We start from the raw sequence: 24861 nt of genomic DNA on the forward strand, positions 1-24861 counted from the left end.
ACCAAAGTAAATGTCAGCCCCACTAGGCAGAACAGATCAGGAAAGCAAGCTCGCGTGAAGGCTAAAACTACTTTTATTGAAATAGGGTATAATAATAGAACCTTGTAGATCTGATTGTGTTCTACCCCATCCTCCTCCTTACATTTCAGTGAATTAGGGAAGTATCTGCCTGAGCTGCTTCAGAATGCTATCTTACTGAAGACCTTAAAAAAAGGTCACCCCTTTTGCCTCAGTAAGTGTTTCTGATTATCTGTCAGTGTTATCTTCCTTACTCTCTACATTAAGAGAAGAGAGGAAATAAGTGTTAATCCTAAAAAAAATCTTTGCTGATCAAAAGCTCTTTATAAAAAAATAACTTTGGTTCTTTCAATAGGGAGGAGTTGCCCAGAAAGAAAATAAGAGTCTGTCTTCAAATTATAGAAGCAGTTATAAGAGCTGGTTGTCACACTGACAAGAAGGCTAATAGTTATTTGTAAACAGTCTCCAGATACAAGCAAGTTAATCTTATCAAAAAAGACAAGACTCTTTTCATTTATAGACAAAATGAGCCTTGGTGGAGCAGTGGGCTAATGCCTCCTTAAGTAACACCAGCTGCCTGCAATTAGTGCAGGTTCGAGTCCCACCAGGCTCAAGGTTGACTCAGCCTTCCATCCTTCCGAGGTAGGTAAAATGAGGACCCAGATTGTTGGGGGCAATTAAGCTGACTTTGTAATAATGCCGCTTTGGGTGTGTGTGAAAGCCCTAATAAGCAGGCATATACATAGAATGAAGGCTACTGCTAAGCTTGTAAGCCGCCCTGAGTCTTCGGAGAAGGGCGGGATATAAATGGAATTAAAATAAATAAAATAAATAAATAAAATCTTTACTTCTCTCTGTCTCTGTCCCTCCCTCCCTCCCTCTCTCTCTCTTTCTTATTTGAAAATAGAATTGGCATCAGAACTTTTTTGTTGCTGCTTTAACTTAGTTCATAATAAACCTAATAATCAGTGACCAGTTATTCTTGGGATTAGCCGCTTCTGATTCAGGCAGTGAGTGAGAAATTTGATGACAGTATGTAGTCAGAGAAAAAGAGAAGGGGAAAAAATGGAAGGAAGATGCAAAGAACATTATTTAGATTATAAAAGGCATTTTTTTGCATGGTCACATTTTTTTTAGATTTTTTTTAAAAATCTGCCTTTATTATATTTGTAAATAAATCAAGGTGGTGAACATACTCAATACTCCTTCCTCCTCCTTTTATCCCACAACAACAACCGCCACCCTGTGAGGTGAGTTGGGCTGAGAGTAACTGGCCCAAAGTCACCCAGTCAGTTTTCATGCCTAAAGTGGGACTAGAACTCACAGTCTCCTAGTGTCTAGCCTGGTGTTTTACTAATCTGGGATTTGGATTTGTTCCTTGCTGATTTAAGAATGTGTCAGTTGTATTTTCCTTCTTATTCATTTCATGGGACCCTAGCTGGGAATTATGAGAGTTACGGGAAGGCTGGAAAAGGCTGTCATCAGTGTCTAGATTAAAGAACCATTATGAGGCAGCACCTGTTTGTATCCTAACTGAATTCAGTCCTTCTTTCAGTATTCCAGTTGGGGCTGGCAGTTGCTCTAGGGATTAAATTATTTAAAGCCTTCAGCTGGCCAGCGTAGGCAAGCAAAAGCTTGTAAAACAATCTATTTTTTAGACAACTCTTTGTAGGTTGGCTTTACATAGACTGTCAGCTGCTGCTGCTTTTCTTGGTGAATACTTGAAATGTAGATTCCTTAAACAATTCTTTTCTCTGCCTCTTTTTAGAATAAAAATAAAATAGAGTAACTGCTTCTTAGAAGCCATCTAAATATATTTTTACAAAGCAAAATCTTGGGAATGTTTTCCCAGTGCATTGCTTTCATCACTTTTCCACTTACAGGTGCTGACATTTGGTAGTGTTGCTGAAAAAAGAGCAAATAATACAAAAATAAATATCTCTTACACTGTATAGTATGGATGTGCTTATGGAAAACTTTAATATTGTAACATATTGCACTAGCAATATAGGTTCTACTATATAGGCAAACAGAATATGTTTAATTAAAGTTTGACTTTCTATAAAATACAGTATATCTGTTTCTGGGATTGGGGAAAGAGAAAGAGTAATTTACTACATTAAACAGGGCAAATGCATGTGCTAAGGTTGCACATGCTTTGAACATTATTTGGAACATGCATTTTAGAGCACAGAAGAATGCAAACAACATCACTCTAAACCCAGATTGAGAACAAATAGCTGCTTTGATGAACTGCATTAACACATGACTGCTTTAACAAGTTGCTTCAAAACACATTTCTTTTTACATTTTTAAACATTTGACTCTTTATAAACAAATAATCATTTTAGGCTGGCAGACACTTGTAGATACAGTATAAATTAGACAGTTTGCAATCTGAGAAACAGAAAAAGTAGATGTCAATAGATGGGCAGCTTATTGTATTTTTAAATTGTGGAAAAACCATTGCCATTGGAAAAAAAGATAAATAGTTATTTTAAAGAAAGAAATCTAGGCGTATTATAATGATCAGACTAAACTAAACATGACTAAATAAAAAATAATTAACAGAAAAAAGTTTCACATAATAATGTTGTATAACTGATGATATAAACTCAGTCCTTAATCCTATAATGAAAGCTAGACTGTATAGTTTCATCTTAGCATTTCTAGAACACAGCTACTTTTGACAAATAGAGAACAAACTCAAATACTGGAGCCATTTCTTAAAATAAGAAATATCTGAACTTGTCCCCTTACAGAAAATATTGTTTCAATATTTTCTTGTAAAAGAACTAGGTAAAATACCTAGCATATATCCATGCTATGTATCAAAGTGACATATTGTTTGAAATAAATAAATAAATAAATAAATAAATAAATAAATAAATAAATAAACCTTTATTGTCAAAGTACAACATGTGTACATTGAGATTAGCTGAGCCTCCCCCCGTGCTCTCTCCCCCCAACACACAGTGACAGCAAACCCTCCATCCCACCACACCATGTGAAGCAACTACACCACACACCGGCCTCCCAAGTCAATTCTGCATAAGATTATGTCCCATTTAAAAGCCTAACAGCCCACGGGTAAAAGCTATTTTTCAGCCTGTTGGTACGGCTGGCTATATTCCTATATCTCCTACCGGATGGTAGGAGAGTAAAGAGATACCGTCCAGGGTGTGAGTCATCCCTGAGAATCTTCCTCACTCTTCCAAGGCAACGAGCCCTGGCGATGTCATCCAGTGGTGTCAGGGAACAGCCCACAATGTCTTGTGCTGTGCTCACTACCCTCTGTAATACTTTCCTATCCGCGGCTGTCAGACCAGCATACCAAACCACAATACCATACGAGAGGACGCTCTCTATAGTAGACCGGTAAAAGAGGGTCATTAGCTGTTGTTCTACCCTGTTCTTCCGCAAGACCTTAAGAAAGTGAAGCCTCTGTTGGGCCTTTCTAGCCACCTGAGTTGTGTTAACTTTCCAGGTCAGATGAAATGTTGGATGATGTGAAATGGGAGCTGCAACTCCAGTCTCCCTTCAACCGATCTACCACTTTTAGCCCAATCTGCTTCTATCAGCCCTCCCAGGTAAGTAAGACAAGAAATAGGAGTAGATGGACCAATTCCACTTTATTGTAAGGCTACATTAACAGAATCTTGCAAGTCTGAAGGCCCAAACGTCCTGCTGCCACTTTTAACTGCTTTATCCATTACGGTGAGTCCTTCCTAGGTTTCTTTCTCTGCCCGCTAAGCCACTGGGGTCTCCGGCCTCTCTCGTCTGATTGTTTCCTAGGCAGCATCTCTTCCACTCTTTCCCCAGGGTCATCTGTGCATTCCACTAGAACGTCACAGGGAGCTTTTGTTAAAAAAATAATAATGGAAGAAGGACTGCTATGTTCACAGTTCTTTACTGGTTCATAAAAATGTAAACTTAAGAAATAATAATCACATCTGGACTAAGAACAGGCAAACCTTTGGGTTGAATGGCCACACTGGGTATAGTGAGGGAACACACTGCAGGCGCTGCCTCAAAATGGCTGTCATGTTTCTGGTTCTCAAAATAACTGCCCTGTTGAGCAGTGCCAGTCACAAAATACCTGTTAATCAAATGGCAAACCAGGTTTCTTATTTTCTCTTCCATATTTTCCTTCCTTCCTTCTTAGCAAGGCACTGAGCTACAGAAACTAGCCCGTACATCTGTGGACTTCCAGAAGTATTCTTGTAATTAAACATGGTATTAGAAGCTGGTTCTTTGCTTTGCAGCAGACTAGATGCCTAGTAAAGAAAAAAAATGAGGAAGGTCAGGAAGCCAGGCAGTTGCTGAGAAAGACATTAGTAGGCACATTGATATGCACTGATGCCGTGACAGAAAAATATCTATTTAGCTGTAATTCAACTGTAGTTGTTGTTAGCTGCAAAGTCGCATCCAACCCATTGCGACCCCATGGACAACGTTCTTCCAGGCCTTCCTGTCCTCTACCATCTTCTGGAGTCCATTTAGGGTAACACCTACTGCTTCAGTGACTCCATCCAGCCACCTCATTCTCTGTTGTCCCCTTCTTCTCTTGCCCTCAATCTTTTCCAGCATTAGGCTCTTCTCCAGTGAGTCCTTCCTTCTCATTAGGTGGCCAAAGTATTTGAGTTTCAACTTCAGGATCTGGCCTTTTAAAGAGCAGTCAGGGTTGATCTCCTCTAGGACTGACCAGTTTGATCACCTTGCAGTCCAAGGGACTTGCAGGAGTCTTCTCCAGCACCACAGTTCAAAGGCCTCAATTATTTGGCGCTCAGCCTTTCTTGTGGTCCAACTTTCACTGCCATACATGGCAACTGGGAAGACCATAGCCTTGACTATACACACTTTTGTTGGCAGGGTGATGTCTCTGCTTTTTAGTGTGCTGTCTACACCCTGAAAATAAAGTCAATATTGAATAAACCAAAATAGCAGACCCATACAATTATTTAAAAGTTTGCTTGTAAAAACAACACACCAGAATTATAGGATGGAAACCTAAGATGCAAGAGACAGTCTACATTCCACTGTTTATTTACAATGATAACTTGCTCCATTTGTTAGAAGTCTGCGTCCCTCGAAACTGAGGGCTCCTCTGTGTCATTATAGGAAGTCCTCATTTAGGAACTACTCATTTAGTGACAGTGTTTGCAGTCATGACTGACAGAAAATAAATTTACGACCAATCCTTGCATTTATGACCTTTATGACAGGAAAGCTGAGATAAGATTATAAGCAAAGTCGCAGTTTCACTTGCATTGTTTCTTGCTTAAGTCACAAATATTTGTGATAATCAACAAGTTTCTTGCTTTCTTTTTACCCTATTGTTCCTTAAATGGAAGGATATTTGCTGACATATTCTCTTACTGTATGCTTAGGAAGATAGGGAGCCATTTTGGAAAAGAGCACTATAATCTATGGCATTCCTCTATACAAATATAGCTTTCTTATCTTCAAGGATTGAGAAGAATATAATGATTTAGTGTCATATAGATAGGTGGACTTTGGTTCATCTGCTCCAGTGTGACAGTATATGGGAGTTCAACAGCATACACTATACAAAACTAGTCTTATAAACTGTAAGTATAGATTATTATAACAAGCCAGAAAAAAGCTTTGCTGCTTGGAAAATTCTGGGGGGTTGAAGTCCATACCTCTTCAAATTGCCAAGATTGAGAGAAGCAGATCTAAATACAGTACTAGTTACTAATCGTCTCCTAGGATTCAGGCAAGATTTTTTTTTTTAAAAAAAATCTGTTTGGAGTTGCTAGGAATTGAATCTCGAGCCTTCTGTGTGTACATTACCCTTGAGTTCTGATGCTCCCTCTGTCTTATTTCCAGCTTACTTAAGTGAGAAATGATCAATGGTTCTCAATTATTGCTAAGCACATTGGTTTGTGCTTAAATTGTAAGCCGCCCTGAGTCTTCGGAAAAGGGCAGGATATAAATGGGATTAAAATAAATAAAAAAATAAAAAATTATATCTCAAAGAAACTCAAAACGTATATGGGAATTCAGCTTATTTAATAGAGTGACTTTCTTGTAATATATTAATGGAAACTGCTATTTTGGTATAGCTGTTTCCATTCATGGGAAAAATCTTTTGTATTTTCTTAACTATTTATAGGACTCCTTCATATTTTCTGCTTGTTATAAGAAGCATTTGAAATAAATGGTCACCTCTTAAAGCAGCAAAGCTTATCTATACTTGAGCTAAGCTTCTGGACATGGACTCTATTTATGGATCAGCAACTGGGTTTACAAACTGGGTGTAGATGTGTGTCAGTTTGAAATACATACATAGACTCAAGATACCAGAAGCAGCAATTTCTACTATTGAAAGTATCATTTATAAGCATTTGTACCCAGTTCTTCAGCCTGGGAGATTTTTTCACATGTTTATGGAAAATTAAAAACTAGACATCTTGACTTACAGGCCTGCAATCCAAATAATGCAAACTGAAAGGAAAGTGGGTGGGGAAAAAGAAACGAAAACAAAGTGTGTCCATGTATGTACCCATTCTTAATGTTTTATGCCTCTTATAATGGAAAGCAATAACGGCAAGCAATAAAATGTGAACTATGCAGGGTAATCATTAATACTGTCAGCCCAGCACCACCATCTTGGCAACTGAACTCTTGCTTTAACTCAAAAAAGCACTTGATCTCAGTATAACCTTGATGGTAATAAATAGAGTTGTTTGTTATCTATCTCTTAGGTAAAGGAAAGCAAATTAAATTTGGTAATGACTGCAGAGTATTTTTTTCTCACTGTGCTTTTGACGTACATTTTAAACTGTTATCTGAGCCTGTTTATATGACATAGGCGGTCTAGTGATTGCTCCTTTCAGAGCATTTAATCCTTCCAGTCACTGAAAAGGCAGGTTGAAAAGCTGTCATTTTTCTTCCTAATATTATTGTGCCTGAAAGGGTGAAAATTCATAGTGGCATTGTTGGGGTCAGCACTACTATGGACATGGCTGAGGATGCTGAACCCATTCCCATCTGTTCCTGCTTCTTTACATCCTCTCATGTAATCATGGGGAAGAAATGAAAACAGAAAAGGTCAGAGTGGTTGGATGACATAAGAAGAGTTAATTGACTGGAGAGAATCAATTTAGGTCAAGTAAGACTGGGTCTGTGATTAAATATAAAACCCTATATTAATTGGCTGGATTTGGGTATTGTCTCACCATCCTTATCAACACCCCCCCTCCCACCTTGATGCAACTGTGTTGTAAAAACAGGGCCTGTTCATGTACCTGATAGACAGCATAATGCATTTAAAGTACATGGATCAGTTGAATTTCTCCTAAACTTATTTTATATCTTTGTGAAGGATCATGGGCTGGCAAAACATCTGCACGAGGACAAAATCTGGACAGAGGTGCTTCTTTTTTCTATACGGCTCCTGAGGGAGTAGGTGTGTAACCAGACTGTGTATCAGTGACAGGGTTATATAACATAATGTCATAACTCTCACACATATTCTCTAAACATGTAAAAGGATCATTTGAATTTCCTCATTCCTGGACTGAAGTATGCTTGGATTTCTTGGAAAAATTTGGTCAATAAAATATTAGAGGAATGTAATCTCTTATTCAATTGCCAAACTAAGACCTAGCTATACCTATTCTCTTGGGAACTGTTTGAAGAACATTCATTTAAAAGCATACTTAATACATTAATTTCTCAGTTGTGTTGCCTAACTTGGTCTAGGTGATTACTTCTTGTTTCCATCTTTTTTTTAAAAAAAATAAAAACTGTGGCACAGTTTTATAGTGAACATAGTTTTTTCAGAAGGGTCACATTCTTTCTGTGGTAGCTCATGTTATTTCAGCATGTTATGGAAAATTTTGCTATGAGAGAAAATTATTGTCATTCTAACATTTTAAATATGCAGTCTGAAATGTTAAGACAATTATGAAATCTGTCAAACTTTGTTTTTCCATTCTCCCTACATACACACCTTTATACAGACATCAGTTTAAAACCATCTCTGTTTAATATTCATTTTTCTGTTACTCATTCTATATCAATGATTCCAAAAGAAATGGCAACAATGTAGGTTTAGTTTAGACTAAAATATCTTTGGAAGCAAAAACAATTTTTGTTATGTCTGGCATTATAACATTGTTGGCCATGATGAAAACCACATGATACGTAAGCACTGAATTCTATTATTGCTAGAATATTAATCTTCTGATAAAGGCCTATGTAGCCAGGACATGTTCTCAGTATGTGTTTATTTCTGCCCAGCCTGCTCTGCTTTTCATTCTCCTCCTCCATTTCAGCCCTTACTTACAAAATATTTGTATTGCATAAGTCTGCAATAAAGTGCAAAACATTTTTTCCTGTGCAATAGCAGGGAGGAGAGTTTGCAGGATGTGTTGTATTAGACATATTCTCTGCGTAATTTCCACTTTTCAGCCCAGCTCTAAATCTTGGTACTTAAATGCCATGATTTTAGGATCTTGAGGTAGATAAATGAGAGTTCTATCAGGGACATGTTTGGATTGTTGGCTTTGATTCCAATATTTTATGTGCGTCATCATGACAATGGATCTCAGTATACTTTTAGGTACTGCAGTCTTGGGGCCAGGTGGAATAGCAGCAAGAGTTTCAGATTCAGAAATTAATTTCTGTTCATACTTAGTGTTATCAAAATGATAAAACTAAGTTAGAAAAGTAATTTAGGAATATTTATAACCACCAGTAAGATGAACATCAATTTCTATTAATGAAAATGCATGAACTTTTTTGTAAGCAATGGAAGCTTTTTATGTTTTGGGTAATGCAATAAAAAATAAATATTACTATGAATATTTTGAAACAAAATCTTGATGTTAACAGAGATAAATTAAACCATATTTTAATACCATATTTGCATTTTAGTTACCTTTGGGAGTATTGGTAATTTTATTTAAGATGATTTTCTTATTATTTTGTGAAAACGCTCTAGACTGCTTTGAATAATAATCAGTCTATGCTACACCCATGGGCCTCCTGTTGGTCTCACATCCAAGTGCTACCCAAGTCAGACTCTGATTCATTTTCCCAAATAATTCAAGGTTGGCTAAGTAATGCCCCATGTTAGTGAGTAAATAATTGGATGAAAAAAGCAATTTTTATATATGCCATAATACTGAATCATCTTCCAATTAGTTGAAATCTGCTGCATTTCACCTGCAATAATTTATTTTTAAAGTCCAACTGATGTATTAAAAGTTCAACCTTTTTTTAAAAGAGTGGATATTAAGTGAAAGTTTGCATTTTAACACTGTTTGGTTTGGTGCTCAATTTGACTTGACCCAGATTTTCAGTAGATGACAAAATACTTCTGAAAAGTGCAATCCTTCCAAAATAAGCATAATGATTACAATAAGGAGAAATACTGTACTACTTGGAGTTGCTGATTTTATATATATAAAAGGCTCAGTGTAAAATAAAAGATTTTATCCCGGAATCAACATTTTAACAGTCTCTTATAATATTAATACACACACACACATACACATACACATTTACAAATATTTTAATAATCTACTGTATTAAGGGATAAATAAAATAATTGTATCTCCAATTAATTATATGAATTTATTTTTATTCTAAAAACCATCTTAATAGATTATACACAAACATATATACTGTATACAAACACAATCTACACAAACATTTAAATTAGCTAAAAAGATGTGTCTCAAAATCTCTAATATTCAATATAAGACTGCATACAAGTTATCAAGCACTTGTATACCATTTTATGGATGTACTGCTATTAGTTTTGTGATTATATTTTTTCTAATAATAATAATAATAATAATAATAATAATAATAATAATAATAATAATAATAAGAAGAAGAAGAAGAAGAAGAAGAAGAAGAAGAAGAAGAAGTAGTTGGAAGGGACCTTGGAGGTCATCTAGTCCAACCCCCTGCTCAGGAAGGAAACCCTATACCATTTCAGGCAAATGGCTGTCCAGTCTCCTCTTAAAAACTTCCAGTGTTGGAGCATTCACCACTTCTGGAGGCAGGTTGTTCCACTGGTTAATTGTTCTAACTGTCAGGAAGTTTCTCCTTAGTTCTAGGTTGCTTCTCTCCTTGACTAGTTTCCATTCGTTGCTTCTTGACCTGCTTTCAGGTGCTTTGGAGAATAGCTTGACTCCCTCTTCTTTGTGGCAGCCCCTGAGATACTGGAACACTGCTATCATGTCACCCCTCATCCTTCTCTTCATTAAACTACACATACCCAATTCCACCAACCGTTCCCAATGTTTTAGCCTCCAGTCCCCCAATCACCTTTGTTGCCCTTCTCTGTACCCTTTCTAGAGTCTCAACATCTTTTTTACATCGTGGTGACCAAAACTGGATGCAGTATTCCAGGTGTGGCCTTACCAAGGCATTGTAAAGTGGTATTAGTACTTCATGTGATCTTGATTCTGTCCCTCTGTTAATGCAGCCTAGCACTGTGTTGGCTTTTTTGGCAGCTGCAGCACACTGCTGGCTCATATTCCACTAGGACTCCCAGATCTCTCTCACAGTAACTACTAATGAGCAAGGAACCACCTATACTATACCTGCGCATTTGGTTTTTCCTGCCTAAATGTAGAACCTTACTTTTTTCAACATTGAATTTCATTTTGTTAGATAGCACCCAGTGTTCGAGTCTGTCCAGATCCTCCTGTATTTAAAATATCTATCTTCTGGAGTATTGGCTATTCCTGCCAGCTTGGTGTCGTCTGCAAATTTATTTTATGAAAAATATTAATCTGCTGACAGTTTTGCTTACCCATGGAATAATATTTAGATAATTTAGGTTTAGAACACAGGTATAATGGCTAGAGAACATAATCAAATTCATAAGATGGGGATTATCTCATAATATTTTATTTAAAAGTACTCAATACTTAAGAGTAAAAACTACAGCGAGATATTTATCATGTTTATAAATAGCAATGTTTTTCTTTCAGGTATGTACTAAGTATTTTTCCTTGTTACTAAACACATGATTAAGACATGCTATGCATATTTATTTGAGACCACAATGAGCATAACAACATTTACTTCTAAATAGACATACGTAATTGGTCTGTAGTAACTATAGTTTTAAACAGGCTTATTATCCCAAACTTGTTAGAGGTAGTCCTCAGGTTACAACAACTGATTCGGCGATTGTTCAAAATTACAATGGCTCTAAACAAGGAGGACTTATGACCAGTCCTTGGACTTCTGGTTGTTACAGTGTCCCTGCAGTTACCTGATTGTGACCTGGGCACTTGGGTGAGCTGAGGGACAATTTCTGATGTTCCCTGCCAGCTTCCCACCAGCAAAGTCAATGGGGAATCTGGCAGGAAGTTGGAAGGTACTCCTGCTCCAACTTCGCCCAGCCAGTCTGCATTGTAGCTGTGTACAGCATTCCCACCGTCCACAGCATCCACGGACATCCACGTACTTGTGCCTGCCTGTGGCACTCTCAACTTCATGGCATCTGCGTATTTGCCCATGCTCTGGAGCACCTGCCCACAATGCCTCCCCCACCCTCACAGCACCCAGGACCATTCTGGAGCACCTGCCCATGGCATCCCCTGAACACCCACCTGCACTTCAGAGTGCCTGCCTGCAGCACACCCTGCTTGACCATGGTGGCACAGTAGTTGGAATGCAGTATTGCAGACTAATTCTGCCGACTGCTAGTGGTTCAATTCTCACCGGCTCAAAGTTGACTCAGCCTTCCATCCTTCTGAGGTTGGTAAAATGGGGACCCAGATTGTTGGGGGCAAGATGCTGACTCTGTAAATTGCTTAGAGAGCTGTAAAGTACTGTAAAGTAGTATATAAGTCTTAAGTGCTATTGCTATCACATGCACTCTGGACTGCCTGTCCGTGCTCCCCACTGCAGCACCTATGCACCTACCCTGGCTGACCTGCATACCTGGGATCCCTGCCTCTTCCAGCTTAACAATGTGGATGCTCTGCAAGTTATGATGGCAAATCTATGGAATGTAAACTTTGGAAGACGCAAACAATTCTTTTGAACTTCTTTTTTTGCAAACATGCCAGTGTTAAGTTATCACAAGGTCATTCCAAATAGGTCAGGGTGGCCTGTCACCAGTTATGTAAATTGCATATTTAACCTCTGGCAAAAGGAGAAGATCCAGACTTTGACAAGTCTTCTCTCAAGCAGCCTCTTTATGCAGATTAGTCACTTTACTGAAGAGCTCCAGAAATTGGAAGAAGCAGAAATGACACCTAAAGCATTGGTGGAAGAAGTAAAGAAAAAAGAACATTTTCAAATCAGAGGTGTGTAGGGATGGTGGGGGAGAAAGAGGCAAAGAAGATAAATTAGGGGAAAAATGCATCATGACACTGTGATACATACTTGTTCCTTTTTGTACATGTGTTGTGATGACACTCACAAGTACGTACTATACATAATTTCCATCACAACATCACAGTGTACTTTTCATTACTCTGTTGAAGACTTTGGAATTTGGAGATGTCTTTGGATTGCATACATACAAGTAGAAGCTCGTGTTTGAGCTGACATTATAGCAATAAGGGAGGCAAAGTGTCAGTGAACTGTCAGCAGTCTTACTGAGGATAGCAAATTCTGTTAGGAAAGGATGAACAGGTAGTTCTCCTACCTGTTGTTGTTTTTTTCCATTGTACTGGTCAGGTCATTCAGGTTTGAGAAGGTCTTGGCTCTTCCTGGGAAGTTTCTGATGTGGTGACTGGACCAAAGTCTAGTTATGTTATCTGCAGATCCTTTCAGCTAGTATGTTTGAGGAAGTGAACAGGGTGCTACTCTGTCTCAAGACGTCTGCCATTTGTGGGCTTGATCTAAATCTCTTTTGATATTTTGTGGGTCAAATTATGTGTGATAAACCTAGAAGGTGTTCACTTGGGTAGAGGGATGCTGGCAGTCTTGAAAGAGATTTTGCAGACTACCTCTTCAAGAGGCTGTAGATGTAGCCCTTTTTGATAACTGTTATCCAGTTTCAATCTTTCTTTGTGGGAAAGGGTGTTGAGGCATAAAGCAGTGTTTCAGATGCAGAATACCCTAGAGGAAGCAGATTATAGCAATAGGAATATCATTTAGGCTTACATTAAATGGAAATGGCCATCCAGGAAACTTTCCACTGTCAAAAGAGGATAAAAATATTGGGAAAGCTAGTGGATATGGAAGTCAAGGGGAGTAGTTACATACCGCCCCATGGTGCTTTTCAGCACTTCCTAGGTGGTCTACAATACAGAAGTATCATTTGCACATTGCCCGCAACAATCTGGGTCCTCATTTTACCAACCTCGGAAGGATGGAATGTTGAGTCAATCTTGAGCCCTGTCAGGATCGAACTCCAGGCTGTGGACAGAATTTGCCAGCAATAGTGCACTTAAACACTGCCATCAGGGTTCTTTTTATGTGGACCATTTTATTTGTACCTTCTGGATTCAGTTCTGGTCATAGGACACAGACAGCATTGGCATCAGCTAACTCAGTTTGACAGTTTGTGTCAATTCAGCAACAAGGCAGGGTATGCTGTTACCTGAATGAGAAGAGCTCATGTTTCCTGATTTCCCATGTACTGCACTGATGAGTCCTGCCATGACATAGGCAATCCCTTGGCTTCTTCTCTCTCTTTGGACCAGTGTTAAACCTCTGTAAATAATGATTAGGTTTACTATGAATTAGAGTTCTTACCATATACACAGAACATGGTGAAACAAACTGGTTTTACTCTATATTGGTTTTTTTTATTGTTTGTAAGCTGCCTAGACTCACTGAAAGTGAGTGGTAGCCATATAAATTCTATGGACGGCCATACAAATTCTATAACAATTAAAAAAACAAACTGGCTTCAGGTTGGCAACAAAATGTGACAAGGCTGCAAACAGTGAGGGTCAGGTCTGTTTTATCCACCCCCCTGAAGCTTTGCACGGGCTCGCCACAAGGCTGCATGGTTAGCGCCTGCTTGTACTCATTGTACACATACGATTGTGTATCATCCGACCCATCTACTGCGATAATTAAGTTCGCAGTGGATACCATCGTAGTGGGTCTTATTACAGGTGAAGATGAAACAGCGTACAGGGGGGAGGTACAAAAACTATCCATATGGTGTTCAGAGAACAACTTTCACCTGAACATCGGCAAGACAAAGGAGATGGTGCTAGACTTCCGGAGGAAAAGAGAGGAATCTGCCCCACTTTACATCGGGGGGGGGGGCTGTGTGAAGAGAGTTTCCTCCTTTAAATTCCTGGGAGTCTACCTCTGTGAAGATCTTACCTGGAAAGTCAGTGCAACCCAGGTGGCCAGAAAGGTCCAACAGAGACTCCACTTCCTCAGGGTCTTGCGGAAGAACAGGGTAGAACAACACCTAATGACCTTCTTTTACTGGTCTACTATAGGGAGCGTCCTCTCGCACTGTATTGTGGTTTGGTATGCTGGCCTGACAGCCGCGGATAGGAAAATATTACAGAGGGTGGTGAGCACATCACAAAACATTGTGGGCTGTCCCCTGACACCACTGGATGACATTGCCAGGGCTCGCTGCCTTGGAAGAGTGATAAAAATTCTCTGGGACGACTCACACCCTGGTTGGTACCTCTTTACTCTCCTACCATTGGGTAGGAGATACAAGAGTATAGCCAGCCATACAAGCAGGCTGAAGAACAGCTTCTATCCATGGGCTGTCAGGCTCTTGAACGGGAAATAACTTTATGTATGATTGACTTGCGAGGCCAGTGTGTTGTGAAGTTAGCTCACATGGTATAACAAGATGGTGGGTTTGTTGTCACTGTGAGTTGTGGTGGTGGGGGCACGAAGGGAGGCTCAGACAATCTCAATATATACTTGGTTGTACTTTGACAATAAAGGTTCATTCATTCATTTATTCAACCTATATGTGGAATACATATTAAAAGCTGCACTGGAAGAAACAGGAGGAAGAAACACCTGTGGTATGCTAATAACACTATTCTAATAACTGAAAATGCAAAGGATCCTCAGAAGAGACATTCAGATGCTATGATGTCTCTATACTTGCAAAGATCAGAATCGTGGAAGCTATGATATTCCTTGTGACAAAAGAAGCACGTTAGAGTCTAAAAAAGCAGGATAGTACAGCCTTGGGAGACTTGAAAGAACAGGTTAGGGATAGGTTGTCATGGAGAAAATCTTATGTAGTTGCTGGGAGGCAAAAATGACTTCATGGCTCACCATAAACGAACCTTGGTTCATTCATCCAAGTAACAAACAACACAGAGAAGATTAAGAGTGCAGTTCTACATACACTTACTACAAAGTAAGCTCTATTTATTGAAATGTACTAATGGGTGAACATACAGTATGTAGGACTGTATTGTAGTATATCTACCATACTGTCCATAGTTCCCTGCTGAACACAGTGAGATATTCTATCAACTGTACACTAAAAGAGGCAGATATACAGTATGTATACCACTTTTCTCTATTCAATAAACTCCAGTCTATATACTGAGACTTGAAAAAGATAAGCAGGTGGGGAGAGAGGGGGGCAGGTCAAGAGACAACAAATGTGGGATACTTTTTACATTGAGAAGAATCTTCCATCTGTTCTTGCCATATCTGATTACTAGAGACTGTGGTTAGATTCTGAATTTGGATAGGATAAAAATTAAAATGCAAAACAAAGACCGGCAGCCTGTTGGTTCAGGTGTTTTGTGTTCTTATTATAGAATCTTCAGGGGGGGGGGTACAGAAGGAGAGCAAAAAGCACTTTCTTCATTTCCACATATTAATTGCTGTTTCCACACTTCTCCATCTTGACTGTCGTACTTTCTGCACTGACAATTAGCACTTTGGAGGGAGTCTAAGTGGGAAATAATAGCCTTTAAGCTTCACTAATTTCCCCTTTGCAGTTGGCTGCTAATTTATTTACTTCTATAATTATGGCCCCATTACACCAGAGTCAAGATTAAAGAACTTTCCCTGTGAAAAACAACAACAGCCCTACTTCAGTTTGCTGCTCTTCTAACTCTTGTCTTACCACACAGAGATTACCAATGCTTTCTTCTGAAAGGACTAATAACTTATTCAGACATGTGAAATTAGTGACGCATCTATACTGGAGGTCTGTAAATTGCACTTTGGCGTTGCGCTAATGAATTGTGTTATGCTAGTTCTTTAAGCAAACTAGCACTTCTGCATATCAATGCTTGTTACTCTCTAAAAGTCTGCAATGGTGAGTCACCTCCACTGAAATTGTATGGGTCCCTTTTTGGTAATAGTTAATTCAGTTTGCGTCATAAGTTAATATTATTTAGCAGACCGCATTTCTGTTTTTATTCCAAAATTATTTTTGTGACTTGACGTTTTTAAAGCAATTTAATGTGTTATAAGAATAAGCCTTCAACTTATTTTAAGTTACACCATCATTTTAAGTTATTCAGTATTTCAGCAATGGATTCCAGTCCTATGTCAGTTCTAGCTAAGTTTTATTGTTAAATTTAAGGTCTATTAGAACAAGTTGATACATTTCCACTGTGTGAACAGTTGTCTGTTTCTACTCTTACTTGCTAACAGTGAAATGTAATAATGAGGATAATAATAATTGCCGGAAAACACATGGTTCTGAAGGATTCTTTTCTCCTTTCCCAAGGGGCCGAGGAATCCTCCAGTCTGAATTTCATATATTGATCTTTAAGCACCTCTACCATATTTTTATATATTAGCATAAAAGTATCCAATACAGGTGGTCCTTGAGTTACAACCATTCTTTTAGTGGTCATTTGAGAAATGAAAAGTGAAAAAAGTGACCTACAGCAAGTCCTCACATGACTGTTGCAACACCCGCCATGGCTATAGCAATAGCACTTAAGACTTATATACCGCTTCATAGTACTTTAAAGCAGTGGTCCTCAACTTTTCCATCTATGTGGACAGCTGGCAATGAAGGAGAGGGGATGGTTTCACATGTGCATATAATGCTTGTGCAAATATAGCTTTGCGCACTCATCTGACACTTGTGTGGCCTGGTTTCCAACAGGCTGTGGCATAGCACCGGTGGATTGGGGGTTAGGGATCCCTGTTTTAAAAGACTCTCTGGGGTGTGTGTGTTATATATTGTCCCCAACAATCTGGGTCCTCATTTTACTGACCTCAGAAAGATGAAAGGCTGAGTGAACCTTGAGTCCCATCAGGATCAAACTCTAGGTTGTGGGCAGAGTTTGCCCGCAATACTGCACTTTAACTACTGAGCCACCAAGGCTCCCACAGTCACCTGATCAAAAGTTGAGTGTTTCGCAACTGCCATGTATTTATGAGCATATGAATAATAAATCCTGGGGTCATTTGATTGCCATTTCTGACCTCCTCAGCTGGCTTCTGACAAGCAAAGGCAATGGGGACACCCGATTCACTTAATGACATGATTCACTTAACAACTGCAGTGATTTGCTTAAAAATCATGGCAAAGCTTATAGAATCAGGTGCAAGTCATTTAACAACCACCCTGCTTAGCAATGGAAATTCTGGTGCTAGTCGTGGTTGTAAGTCAAGGAAAACCTCTGTATAAAATTATTGGACACTCGCATGCCAACATATTAAAATATGACATGTGATATTGTTTTAAGTCCAGTGGAAGAATAAAAATAGCTTTTCCAGCTGTGGAAGCATCCCAAAGATGTGTTAAAGCAAAGCAGTGATAGATATGAGCAGGTGTTTATCACTTCGTTTTATGTCCATAAAGTCGCGCAGTTACAGTCCTTTATCTTTTGTTGTACTTTACAAACTAACCTACAGGAAAAATCTGTAGCCTTTGAACTGTTTTGACTCTGTAAAAGGCATACTGTGCTGGTGCAAAGCAGGATGAAATTATAATGGGGGGGGAGGAGGCAGCACCCGTTTTACATTTCAAGGAAATATTCTATGTTACTATCCAATGAATGTAAATAATGTGACCTGGCTCAGAAGGAATGCTAACCTACAAGGTTGTCTTTTTGTGTTTGACTTAATGTGAATTTCATCCATTATGATTTAGCATTATGTACAAGTAAGTTTTGCATATTTTCCTTCTGTCTGGAGGAGTTACGGCATAAATGGGGAATGATGTTTTATCATTTCATTATTAATTTTTCAGTCTTACCCTCTCAAAAATGGAGTCATTAACAATGGTATTTGTAAGCTCCGGCTGGCTTATATTACAGAGGCCTGGCTATAACAATATCAACAGTGTAAGACTGGGGTATAGTATCCACTCAACTTTTGTTTTCCTATCTGAAAAGAAACAAATTTTTAAAAAGTTAATTCAAGGAGTTTGAAATTTCTTGTGAAGCAGTAAATGTTACACTATGACTGTTAGTTTCCCCCCCCATTGTTTTTGTTTTTAAAAATAAAGAAACAAATTGCTTCCAGTGGCTTATTTTCAGTTCAAACGGATGAAAAACACACCTCAGGAGCTATTTTCTGACTTAGTGAATATTTACCAAGCTTCCTGCCAGCCTATAAATGTACAAACATGAACTTGGTTACTCATTATCTTTCTTGAGAAAGTAAAGCATAATAATCATGTAGAAAACTGGTTACGTATGTAGTTTTAACTGAATGTGGACAACAAAGGGATCTTTATAGATTAAAACTTTTTTTTCAGAACTGTCTTAAGTTGATGTGAATTTTTATGGTGGCTAACTTATTTACTGGAGTATCTCTCTTTCTCTGGGCAACAGCTTAGCAAGATTAAGGTCCATTGAATAAAAATGTATGCATACTTTTTAAGATGTAGTTGTCCTAGGAAGTGGTTATGGATAACAGAAGCAGATTGATGCAATGCCATGCTTTCCGCAGCAGTTAATGGACTCTTCTCTCCAAAAAGGATTCATGCTTCTGGAGTACTATGCAGTTTAAAGGAGTGCAGATGGCACAATCCTTCCTGGTATGCTTAAAGATGATCTACCTTCTCTGTTTTATACTTTCTCCACTTGGGGCCTGTAAAAAGCTTAGTAAGTCTGCTATTCTGGAATAGACACCATGATTAGCAAATTGTCCTCACATACTTTTAGCAGGAAAAATGTCACATTTTTTGGTGTTGTTATTATAACTAAGGTAGCTTATAGTCTCTTATTTTTAAGGATGCACTGAATGAGTGGAGAAGTAACTGTTTAGTTTAAACTCCCATCAGTGGGTATTATACAACAGCACAGAAGGGGAGGATTTAAAACAGAAAATATGAGGCAATGTGCATGCATATATGACTGTCATAAACAATATCACTTAGAGGAATTTCAACAGAAATGGATTGTGTGCTCCAAGTTTGGTAAAGTAAGAAGCCTTGACTGACAGAATGGGTGTATGAATTCTTTTGTAAATTAGAATATTTGCATATGACTGAGGAACATTAATGGTGGCAGTTAGGGTACTTATGTTAGCCACAATGAAAAGAAAAGAATACTGTACTATAAGGTTTTTACGCTCATCCAGGAAAAGTTTGTATGTTATTTTCTTAACCTGACTTCAGCAGAATCAATCCAAATCCAATTTTTAAATGCTCTCTTGCATACATATTTTGTAGTTTCTTAGGTATAAGACTTTGATTGGTATTCATCTATTAACTCTAGAATCTTGAGAGTCTGAATGTGTAATATATGAATTCTTGTGCCTTTTTACTGGATGAAATGGAATCTTTTCTTTGGTAATAACTACAGTGGTTGCTATAGTGATTGATATATCATTTAGAGTCTTTATTCTTATTGGCAGAGTCTATAGTAATTATTTGTTCACTGTAGTGTAAAGACAACTGACTACTCATATACTGACATCTATGAAAACTACTTTGCTCTTTACTGTACAATTGAACTCTCCTATAGTGGAAGTAAGTAAGATGAGATGATTCTGAATTGCTGCCATATTTTTCAGGCCACTACTTGATATGTGCCTACATTTGCTGATACAATCTTGAACCTAGAATGAATTAGTTTGGCTATGGAAATCTGAATATGAAGCTGTATTAATTTATCTTAAGACATAAAAAGGTCCATATATGAAGACAAGGACCAAAGTTTCTATTATTTCAGCTCTAGACTAGAAGGCAGGGCTTTAGTTTGTAAGGCTGCCTTCTAGGATGGCTAAAGATAAAACATTAAAATGAGAGCATAAAGGCTTGTAGAATTTAGAAATCTGAAGTTGATCTAAACACAGAAACTGGCTGTTTTTAAAGCATTTGTTAATATTTCTAGTGAAATAAGAGTAAAAAAGCTGTTGTATTTGGTTTGATGCTCCATATTTATTATCATCCTTGATCTGGCCTTGAGAGGAGAATCCATACTAACAGTTTAATTTCTATGTTCTTTATCTAAGAAGATTGTCCAGTTGAAGAGCCAGATCTTGTTACTGGAAGCTTATTGTAAAGGTAAAAGTAAAGGTTCCCCCGCACATGCGTGCTAGTTGTTTCCAACTCTAGGGGCCGGTGCTCATCTCCGTTTCAAAGCCGAAGAGCCAGCGCTTGTCCGAGGACATCTCCGTGGTCATGTGGCCGGCATGACTAGACGCCAAAGGCGCACGGAACGCTGTTACCTTCCCACCATAGTGGTCCCTATTTTTCTACTTGCATTTTTACATGCTTTCGAACTGCTAGGTTGGCAGAAGCTGGGACGAGTAACAGGCACTCACTCTGCTACGCGGCACTCGGGATTCGACCCGCCAAACTGCTGATCTTCTGATCGACAAGCTCAGCATCCTAACCCACTGAGCCACCTTACCTTTAAGCTTATTGTACTAATAGTAAAAGATAATAATCCAGGTTCTAGTCTTCACTTTGTTTTCAAAAGCTTCAGTGCAAAGTGCCAAGCTTAGGACAATCTGGCTGCCTCAGACAATTACCTTATAAATTTAGACTGGATAATTTGTCCTTTGATATTCTAAGAACATTTCTTGAGGGGTTTTTTTTTTGGAGAGGGGGTTACAAAATTTATAATTGCAGTTTTTTAAAAAGTTAATTTTTAACAATGGGTCCTCGCTAAAAGTCCTGTTGCACTGAAGTTTCTTTTTAATCCTGCTGAGATCTCCAATAGAATCACTATACTATACTATATTTTCTATTTTATCATTTATTAAATTGGGAGATGTTTCTTTTTATTTAAATCATCCATTATATAATTAATATTGAAATTACACCTTAAAGGAGTAGGATGTAGCCTATTGATTAGAACAGTTGATATAATAGCTGATCAACACTGGATTTTCTATCTTACTCATTTATTTTATGATTCTATCTTGTTTTATTATAAGCCACCCAGGGTCAAGGTGGAGTCAGATTGTGGCAAAATTAAATAAAATAAATAAATATGTTGCATTAAATTTCATTTTCAGACTGGCATTTACATAAAATTGTGAAAGTGAACAAGCATTGATTGATGATGAAGACCTTTAACTTCTGACATAGTATTTGCCAGGAATACCGGTCGCGTGGGTAGTGATGGGAGCATCCCGATACTCCCATATTACACCCCTCCTGCGTGAGCTGCATTGGTTACCGGTTGCCCTCCGGGTGAGATTTAAGGTGTTGGTACTTACCTTTAAAGCCCTACATGGCCTAGGCCTGGGATATTTGCAGGACCGTCTACTGCCGGGAACGACTTCCCATCGCCCAGTGCGCTCACATAGGGAGGGCCTCCTCAGGGTGCTGTCAGCTACACAATGTTGGCTGGCGACCTCCAGGGGGAGGGCCTTCTTTGTGGGAACGCCAGCCCTGTGGAACCAACTTCCCCTTGAGCTCCGGATGGCCCCGAATCTCCGGTCCTTTCGCCGCGGCCTTAAAACATTTCTTTTCCATCAGGCTGACCTGGACTGACAGGGATTTTTAAAATGTTTTTAACTTATTATTGGGGCTGCTAGTTTAATTCTTTTTTTTAACTTTTGTATTATTGTATTTTTATTGTTGTTAGCCGCCCTGAGTCCTTAGGGAGATAGGGTGGCATATAAGTCCCCCCCAAAAATAATAAACAAACAAACAAACAAACAAACAAACTGGAGTCAAAAGCCTGCTCAAAGTTTACAAATACTACATATATAAACTTTTTGGGACTAGGCACACATTTCCATCAGAACATAGAAAACTAGGCCCCGATATGAAGTCCGCCTGTTTGTCTGATAAATGTTATTCCTGGCCAGTTTTACAATGTCAAAGTACATTTTTGGCATAGATTTTGTCCATTATAATTAGGAAGCTTAGGAGTTGATCATTTGCTGAGAGAAATTTGTTATGTTACTTGTAGAAGGAAATAATAATAGCCCTAAATCAATATTTAGGAATTTCAATTGACTCATCAATGTAAATAAACAGTGAGTCAGTACTTGGGCCCTCCAAACAGCTTGATTTTTGAACAAATAAAGAAGTATGCCATGCCCTCTTGGGACATTCCCCAGTTACAAGTTGATAGATGAATCTGGCTTATACCAAATTGCCCGTGCACTCATCATTCACCCCTAGATAGCTCAGGTAAATAGGTCTCCTAAGAGGCTGCTGAGAAGTGTCATTCATTACTAGGCAGCTCAGTGTTCAAAGGTTGTACAACAGATCTCCAGAAAATAGCTAAATATTTTGCTTTTCCCTAAGTTTTTCAGTTGCTGCCAAGCTTCTTTGGCAGTGTCTGTTTTTTGCTATTAGAAGGGGCTTATTTTTTCCCCCTTGAGATTTATTGTCAAGTAGGAAGTGTGAGGGAGATTTTATTTGTATCTATGATATGTAGCAAGTATGGCCTTCTTAGCTTGTATGGCTTCATGATGAAACCAGAGTTCAGAGTATATAAAATTAAAAGGCTGCTTCTAGGGAGATCTATAGTATATATTCCTAAGGATCATGTTTAGATTAAATTGTCATAATCTCTGAAAACATTTTTTCATTATTCAGCATAAAGAAGAAACATTTTATGAATCCAAGTCCTTTGTGGCTACGGTAACCTTGGGAAGAGGCCCTTAGATCCGTATCTCATTAAACATCTTCTGCATCTATATTTCATAGAGATAAATCTGCATGTAACATAAGTCTATGAGGAATTAACAAATCAAGTGATGAGTCTCTGGTTCCAAACTAGGATCAAGCGATCATTATCTAGGCAACTATTGATGGTGGCTTTCTGGAGAAATGAAAGTGGTTGCTATTAAACCATGCTTCTTTTTTGTTTGTGCCCAATGTGCAATTTCTCCAGGATGATCATTAATGGAAGCATTTAAGATGTAAGTAGTTAATTTAGTGATGGTCTCTGAAAGGTAAAGCTAGAAAAATTGCAGTAAGTGTATTTGAAAGTACCCCTCCCCCCACACCCCTTTGGGCTTAGTTTTTTAGATGGATATATTGTGACCATCAGGTATACTACTGCGGGCAAGAATCCCTCAGAAGAAATGGAGTAGCCTTCATAGTCAATAAAAGAGTAGGAGAAGCAATACTGGGATACAATCCTCAAAATGACAGAATGATCTCAGTTCATATCCAAGGCAAACCATTCAATATCACAGTAGTCCAAGTCTATGCCCCAACCACCAATGCTGAAGAGGATGAAATTGACCGGTTCTATGAAGCCCTACAGCACCTTATAGAACTAACACTAAAAAATGATGTCCTTATCATCATGGGGGATTGGAATGCTAAAGTAGGAAGCCAAAAGATAAGCAGAATAACAGGCAAGTTTGGCCTTGGAGTACAAAATGAAGCAGGGCACAGGCTGATAGAATTTTGTCAAGAGAATACGATGGTCATAGCAAACACTCTTTTCCAACAACCCAAGAGACGGCTCTACACATGGACATCGCCAGACGTTCAACACAGAAATCAGATTGACTATATGCTCTGCAGCCAAAGATGGAGAAGCTCTATACAGTCAGTGAAAACAAGACCAGGAACTGACTGTGGCTCAGACCATGAGCTTCTCTTTGCAAAGTTTAGGCTTAAACTGAAGAAAGTAGGGAAAAGCACTAGGCCACTCAGGTATGAACTAGATCATATCCCTGATGAATATATAGTAGAGGTGACAAATAGATATAAGGAATTAGATCTGATAGATAGAGTGCCTGAAGAACTATGGACAGAGGTTCGCAACATTGTAGAACAGGTAGCAACCAAAACCATCCCAAAGAAAAAGAAATGCAAGAAAGCAAAATGGCTGTCTGAGGAAGCTTTGCAAATAGCTGAGGAAAGGAGGGAAGCGAAAGGCAAGGGAGAAAAAGAAAGATACGCCCAATTGAATGCAGAATTCCAGAGAATAGCTAGAAGAGATAAGAATGCCTTCTTAAATGAACAGTGCAAGAAATAGAAGAAAACAATAGAATAGGGAGGACCAGAGATCTTTTCAAGAAAATTGGAGAGATGAAAGGAACGTTTCATGCAAAAATGGGCATGATAAAGGACCAAAATGGCAGGGAACTAACAGAGGCAGAAGAGATTAAGAAGAGGTGGCAAAATTACACAGAAGAACTATACAAGAATGAGCTTAACGTCCCTGATAATCACAATGAGGTGGTCACTGACCTCAAGCCAGACATCCTAGAATGTGAAGTGAAGTGGGCCTTAGAAAAACTGAGCAACAACAAAGCTAGTGGAGGTGACATTATTCCAGTTGAGCTATTCAAAATCTTAAAAGACGATGCAGTAAAAGTGCTACTCAATTTGCCAGCAAATTTGGAAAACTCAACAGTGGCCACAGGATTGGAAAAGATCAGTTTACATTCCAATTCCAAAGAAAGGCAGTGCCAAAGAATGTTCAAACTATTGCACCATTGCACTCATTTCACATGCTAGTAAAGTTATGCTTAAAATCCTACAAGCTAGACTCCAGCAGTATGTGGAACGAGAACTACCAGAAGTAC

The 24861-nt window shown here is 38.5% G+C and overlaps 1 protein-coding gene across 1 annotated transcript in view; it reads left to right on the top strand.

The window, feature by feature from the left end:
- Window positions 1-7386: 7386 nt before the first annotated feature.
- Window positions 7387-24861, top strand: part of HIPK3 (homeodomain interacting protein kinase 3) — an 88156-nt gene continuing 70681 nt past the window's right edge. The window contains exon 1 of the mRNA XM_081321634.1: window positions 7387-7453. The gene's annotated coding sequence lies outside the window, so the exon portion shown is untranslated. The remainder of the gene's footprint in view (window positions 7454-24861) is intronic.

Source organism: Vipera berus (assembly GCF_964194415.1).
Source record: "Vipera berus genome assembly, chromosome: 1".
In the NCBI taxonomy this organism is placed as follows: Eukaryota; Metazoa; Chordata; class Lepidosauria; order Squamata; family Viperidae; genus Vipera; species Vipera berus.